A 7,912-nucleotide genomic window follows, 5' to 3' on the forward strand; every position below is an offset into this window, starting at 1 on the left:
GTCAGTTTTCATTCACCATAATAACATTCACACACACATAAACAAATCTCCAATACAAAAATTCACCATGGTTGGTCACTAAAGTGCATTATTCTCTCAGTGCTCAAGTAGGCTATGCACTGGATAAGATTTAGTTAGATCCATTCGTACTCTTTTAAAGCACTGCTCTTTTTAAACTTAAGCAAGTGACGCCTGCCTTTATTTTCATGAAAATATTTTTCATCGAGCTTCCTTGATTGACTTTCAAGAAGGAAGCCTCATTCCAACACGACACCTGTCTCTTATCTCCTTCTTATCTGTCAGGATCGAAGCATGCAGACTCTTGAATTACCTGCCTACACAATGTCATTTATTTGTCCCCCAAGATAGTGTAACCCAACCTTGAAATCAGAGCCGCCTAAACTGAATAAATGAAACCCTAATCAAAAATGCTGCTCTGTTTTGGAAGGGTTTCAAAGAGGAAGGATGAGCCACCCAGATTTGATTTTCTTTTCTAAACCACATGATGCATTCAGACAATTAAAATTTCAGCAAGTCTTTCGCTGATACCTTGTGAGTGAGTGCCCCTGGGCCGAGACGTGGTTTTAGATTTCTTGAGGTTCTGCTGAGACTCTGAGGGCAGGTTGTTTATTTTGTCTAGTTTCTGTGTCCGAGAAAGCTGTGTTTCACCGAACCAAGTGTCTGGAGTCTGGAGTCAGAAAGCAAGGTCAAATGCTTCAAGGACCAGTGAAGAGACCCAGCTGACTGACTGCAGGAACCCCTTTTGGCCACAGTATTAAATGCATCTGCACAACATCTAATCAGGGTCAACACACGAACTTGAAACGTAGCAACAAAATTAAGGAAAATATGTGTCTAGCAGATAATTCCCGTATTGTAACAATGCTTTACATATCTTTCAAAAGCCTAATAATTAGATTAAATTAATCCTGCTACATTTGGAAGTGAAATGTATTGGTAGGATCAGCAGGATAGCTGAGTATATGGGTGGCACCCATGAACGTTTTGCACAATCTTTTATGCCAGGGGTGTCAAACTCATTTTTGTCGTGGGCCAGATTTTAATTACAGTTTCCCTTGGAGGGTTGTTATGACTGAAACCATATAAAGAAGTCAGGAATAACGGTTTATTCACCTATTGTTTAAATTACCGTAATGAGGAGTTTGGTAACAAGAAAATGAGTACAGTATCTCTCTTATTTATTGCAAATGAGAATTTGACATTTTGGTCGAGATTTTAGAAAATATCATGAAAGTTGACATCTTTGTTTTGCTTTCGAGGGCCACATAAAATGATGTGGCGGGCCAGATCTGGCCCCCGGGCCTTGAGTTTGTCACTTGTGTTATATGCCATTTTTTTTCCTGATTATTTTCCTGTTTTTCTTGAATCTTTGGAAAAGAACTTACCAGTAAGTGTACTAAATAATGTTTTAACTACTAATATAAGATCTTTGTGTGTGAAATCCAATTTTAAGTGTAAGATGTTATATAATTTTTACTTTTAATGAGTATATTGGTTGGCAATGACAATCTACTCACATTTTGACTTGAATTTTAGATCAGAATATATGGTATGATAGATGTGGCATTAAGACAGTCGGAACTCCTTCAAATTGAACAAATTTAGCATTGTGTGCATGTGTGTATGTGTGTGCATGGTTGCGTGCATGCGTCCCGATGGAGTATGCCCTTGCATGTCAATGACTGCTCAAAGAGGCTTGTGTGCATTCACTTGTGGAAGTTTTCACTGCCGAGTTTGGGAAGGCTGTGTTCAGATAAAAGAAAATGATGCAAAATATGATTAAGATGAAGTCATCAAGAATAATCTGCTGCACTGCAATACTGCAGAGGGAATACAACCAGATAAGGAAGTGCAGCAGTCCATGACACCCTTTTACCTGCAGGGGCCCATCCAGAATAAGAGTGACAATGAAGATGAGGTCATCAAAATAGGCCTTGGCATGCTGTGTTTGAGAGCAATGCCCAGCTGGGGCAGAAATGCCGATTTAGTGAGCAGTGAAGCCTGACAACTCCACTACAGGCAGTGCATAATTCCCAGCACATAGAGAAAGGACATGAGTTGGAAAAAGTAAACGTATGGTTCCACCATAAATAATGAAACGCAAATGACATTCTATACCTCCTGGCTTACTTTGCAGGGCTATTTTGTTTTTCTTTTTACACTCCATTGGTTTTGTTTCTCATTTAATTTTAATCTCAGTGAAACAAAGCCTGCTCTTCAAAAGCAAGTCAACAAGAAATAACTAAATGAGCACTCCTTAAGGATTCAAGACTACTTTCTTAAAAAGGATTTTTGACCCTATGTAAAAAAACAACAACCATATTTCTTGATGTTCAATTTCCTAGGGCTCGGTAAAAGTCATTTAAATTACTTCATTATTGTGCTTGATATTACAATATCTAAACAAACTCCGACTGCACCACAAATACTAGGTGACGGATACCTGGATAAAAACAAACTACACACACATTTTTTTAAGGTTAAGTGTATTTATAAGTGTAGGGTGGCGTAGTGATACATATGCCTGCCTTTGGTGAAGGCAATGTCGGTTCACCTCCAACTCAGCGATGGTGTGAACGTGAGAGGGAAGAGTTTGTTTGTCGTTGTATGTGGCCAACAACTGATTGGTGACCAGTCCAGGGTGAAGTCTGCCTTTTGGCAGCTGGGATAGGTTCCAGGTCAAAGGCAACCTTGAACAGCACAACCAGCAGAGATAGTGGTTGGATGGATATAGTTGTAAGTAGTGATGTGGAGACAAACAATCATTTATACTCACATTCCCATCTAAGGACAATTTAGAGCAGGGGTGCCCGAACTTTTTTGACCGAAGATCTACTTTTTGATTAACCAACCTTACCGCGCATGCGCACACACATACACGCATGCCATGATGAGCAACAGCCTGGCGCGGAGGCATGCGCCTGTTATGCAAACAGTTTTAAAATGCTTATTTCAGCCCTCCATAATTCCCATTCTTTGCGAGTGCCATCGGTGAATTGTATACAAAATGCACTTTGCCTGATAATAATACAATACAAAACAATTGATTTATATAGCGCTTTCACAACAGCTGCAGCTGTAACAAAGCGCTTAACAAAACAGTTAACATAAAGTAAAATAATAAACACAACACAACATACAATAATAATAATAATAATAATAATAATAAAGGCTACATCGCAACAGCTCTGATCGCAAGCTGCCATTGCAGACTGCTGAGCGCTAACAACTTCCGGTGATGCAGTTCACGTGCCATCATACGATAACGTGACCTGCTTTATTTTATTTTGTTTTTTAAATACTTTTTGTGAAAGTGAGACAGATAGGATGATTGGGTTCAGTGTGCATTAACACAAAAAGTATATTACTAACATGCACAGAGATACTTTTTTTTTTCCTCTCCACCCCTCGCGATTGACTTGGGACCAGTCCGTGAGCTACCTGTTGATCGCGATCAACAAAATGGGCACCACTGATTTAGAGGTTTCAATTAACATATGCATGATTTTATAATGTGGGAAAGAACCGCAGGACCAGGACAAAAGCTTCACCAGCACCGAGAAAATGCCACACAGGGAGGTCAAAGCACAGAACCCATGACTTCTGAACTGTGAGGTGCTAGCCCAGTGGTGTCAAACATATGGCCTGCGGGCCGGAACCGGCCCCCGAGGAGATTCGATCAGGCCCGCAGGATAATTTAAAAATGAAAAATGCATAAAAGACAAGTTATGAATATTCTTAATAAGATGCAATTCATGGATTATGCGCTGTTTTCTCTTTAGTTTGTAAAGTGTAGGCAGGGATTAAATTTAGATTTTATATGCCCATGTGTAAATCATTTAAAAATTCCTTTCTTTATAAATCTAATTTAATCTTAAAATGCATTACTATATTTTTCAATACCAATTACTTGTTAAAGTTTTGTGCCTTTGTAAAATCAGTGGGATCAGTTGCAATACATATATGTGAATGATAAAAGTAAATTGCACATTTGTCGAAGGAAATCTAAGGTGCTTCATGAAATGTTTTGTAAAAGACATGTTCATTAAATTTCAACATTTTCCTTATGTTCTTGTCCTTCACTATACCAAAACAAAGGAAAGACATGCTATTTTGGTTATTTATAGCAGAGTATGGTGTAATTTTAATGGTCCGGCCCACTTGATATCTACCGAGGCCGTATGCAGCCCACATTGTGAAATGAGTTTGACACCCCTGTGCTAATCAGTCAACCACCACAGCACCAGTCCACTATATTCTTCCTGAATTGCTTTTTTTGTCATAAAAAGGTGTGGATATTGTTTAGAAATCTATTTTTTTTTAAACAGTTGATGGTTTTGGATTAATTTTGTAGAACAGGGCGTACATTGTGTCCCTCCGATCCCCCTTGTCTTTAAAGGTAGAATTTACAGTTTAAATGGAGCTGCTTTCAGGAAGCAGTTCCATGAAATCCTCAATGAATGAAAACATCCACCATCCATCCATTCATTTATCTGATACGCTTATCCTCACGCGGGTGGCAGGCATGCTGGAGCCTCTCCCAGCTGTCTTCGGGACACACTGAACTGGTTGCCAGCCATTCGCAGGACACATTTAGACAACTAACCATTCACGCTCACAAACAGACCTAAGGACAATATTGGATTGGATTGGATTGGATTGGATACAACTAGAGTGGTCAATTAACCTACCGTGGATGTTTTTGGAATGAGGGAAGAAACTGGAATGCAAACATGCTCCACACAGGTAAGGCCGTGGCCCGGAATCGAACCCATGACATCTGCACTGTGAGGTGGACGTGCTAAGCAGTCGACCACCATGTCAACCTCAATGAAAACATGTTCCCAATATTTTTGTGCATACAACTTTCCATACAAATACCTTTTATAACAACAAATATGTTGAGAACCTCTTTGACGTTTTGTAAATTGTCTTGTGAATTACTTTATGGGGGAGATAAGTTTTCAAAAAGTGATCTGCTTGAAGAGGGACCGAAATGTAATTCAAATAGTCAGTTTTTTTAGCTCAGTTATGGTACAATATAAATTGGTTTTCGTCATCACGCTGCCATCAAGTGGGTGCCTGTACACACTACAATTGATTCAAATGCATGGTTTTTAAACGTGCTTATTTCAACATCTCAACATCTCAACATCATGTGTGTGTGTGTGTGTGTGTGTGTATATATATGGGCAGCCCGGTAAAGCCGTTCGGAAGATGAATGAATGAATGAATGAATGAATACACACACACACACACACACACACACACCCACCCAATTCCAATGAAGTTGGAGCATTGTCTTAAATATAAATAAAACAGAATACAATGATTAGAAAATCATGTTCAATATTTTATGTTCAAACCGATAAATTTGATTGTTTTTCGCAAACAATCATTTAACTTTAAAATGCTATGGTGCAACACGCTGCAAAAAAGCTGGGATAGCTGGCAAAGAGGACTAAAAAAGTGCAGGAACGTTCATCAAACACCTGTTTGGAACATCCTACAGGTGAACAGTCTAACTGGGAACAGGTGGGTTAAAAAAAAAAGGCCTATCGATGATTTAACAAGAGCTTCTCCCCAGGAAGAAAAGAAAGGGGCATGAAACAGACAATACCTGAGACCTACTTGAAATCTGGCTGGCAAAAGGTGATTTCCAAGCACCAAGCCCACTCTGCCCAGTATGCGGCGAGCGGCTCTCCATTGAGTCAACGAAGCCATCAAAACTGATTTGCAAACAACTGCCCTAAAAGTATCATGTCTGGTGGCTAACCGTATTGGTTGGAGTACACAACTGTGGATTTGCATTTACTGTATAGTTGAAACAGAAAGCATTGCATGGGGTTTGAAAAAGCAAAAAAATAGAAACATGTTTTTCCTTGGTCATCATCTTGAACAAAACCGTATTCAACAATCTCACCACAGGATCATCACAGTCATCACAACAAGAGCAACCATGGATTGACACAGCTCACATGCAATTCTGAACCCAGACAAGACTGCGGGATCCGCTCACCAGTTGAACTTTCTTGTTTGTGCCTGTGAATTGAGGGGAAATACTTAGATGTCAGCATGTAGCGCCTAAGGAAGTTAACAACATGTGGTTTGTTTTCCTTTTCGGGTGGTTGTGTGTTGTCTGTCAGTGGTGTGCTGCTGTGTTTAAAAACAAAACAAAATAATTGGGATCTGATTTTTTTTTTAAAAAAACATTCAGAAGCAGTTTCACTGAATGGAGAGGATCAGATTTTTTTTTGCTTTGGGTCACGCATAAAAAAACATTCAGAAGCAGTTTCACTGAATGGAGATAATACCAATGACTGTTGTGTTGCCATTTCTATATGGAAGCAAATTTGCCTATATTACAGAATTGCAGTTCACTTTTGTCACCAACATTTTGTCGAAACAAAATCATTTCATTTGAAGCCGTCATCATACCCTTTTACAAGATATTGTATTTGTGACATATTTTTCTGTATTAGGTGAACCTTGTTTGTTACTCAGGCACCTGAATTATAATTTTTTTTCAATACCACTGAATAAATCATATAATTATGCCTACATTTTCCGTCTGTAATAATATCAATGAAATCAATCATCTCTACAGAACTGTTATTGAAATTTTAAGCATTACATTTTCCAATAAACACAAAAGAGATTCTCTTTTTAGAATTAAGAAAATAGTGCTACGCAGGAAATATTTTTGGAATGCTTAATTTAGAAACATTAGTTGGAGTAAAGCGTGGCTTGTTCCTTTTAAACTCCTCATTACAAATAAAGTTAGAGATTACATTTAAAAGTATTACTCACAATACCCAACTCACACGTACAGTTCACGTTGAAGCATTCTTTTTGTACAGCTGAACTTGACAGTGTGGCACATTTCTTTTTTGACTACCCCTTTAGCTGCATTTTGGAAAGATTTGGAAAACTATATACATTGAATCTAAAGAAAAATATTGTGTCCTATTGTTAATTTTTACGTTTTCACATCCATAAATGTAAATTTTTGAATTCCACTCCATTATTTAAACTATTTTTGTTTGGGGTAGAATTATTTTAAGTCTCTTGATCTAATCACAAATGAAAATGTGGATCAATAATTGCTATACATTCAGAAATGTTTAAAGAGTAACTCACATTACATTTACTTTACATATCATTTATTTTTGTTATACTATTATGTATGTATGTATCTATATAAAATATGTTCATTGGATTGCCTGATGTACAGTATTGAATATATTTTGCTTATGAAAAAAAGTACCTTAGACATGGCACGTCAAGGTCAGCAGGGGACGCTGTCTTACTGTGCAACTTCTCCAGTAACGTTGTTTTTCGCAGACTCGCACAACTGATGCAAATAGACACTGGTTAGAACAGTCATATAATTTTAAATTCATCCTTTTTAATGGTTATAACAAGACAAGAGACAACAATTCATTGCTGGGAGGTATTTCTTCACATTTCTTAGAGAATTAAATTAAATTAAACACATAATGACTTCTTAGATAGATTTCCCAATACACTCTCTACCAATAATCTATTTTTTTGTAAAGAACAAGGTTCAACTGACAATATATATATACACTGTATATGCATTTTGTTCATTGTTGTGTTTCTGTGGCTATTGCTCACGTGGCAGAAAAGTTCATGTCTGTTAACAAGTGATTGTTGACGTGTTCAAATAGTTTGAAAAAATGGAGAACGAGTGCGAGTGGTTTTGCTTTTATGAGAGCTACGTGTGCTGTTGTCAACTGACTGTTGCAATAAAACTCAGGAAAAAAATACAAATTCAGTTCCCACTCCGCGACTGTGTGAAACTGAATCAATTTCCGTCCTAGTGTAGTGTGCAGTCATTTCCCTGCGTCATGGCTGTGAACTACCACGC

Source organism: Hippocampus comes, unplaced genomic scaffold (assembly GCF_001891065.2).
Source record: "Hippocampus comes isolate QL1 unplaced genomic scaffold, H_comes_QL1_v1.1 scaffold94, whole genome shotgun sequence".
In the NCBI taxonomy this organism is placed as follows: domain Eukaryota; kingdom Metazoa; phylum Chordata; class Actinopteri; order Syngnathiformes; family Syngnathidae; genus Hippocampus; species Hippocampus comes.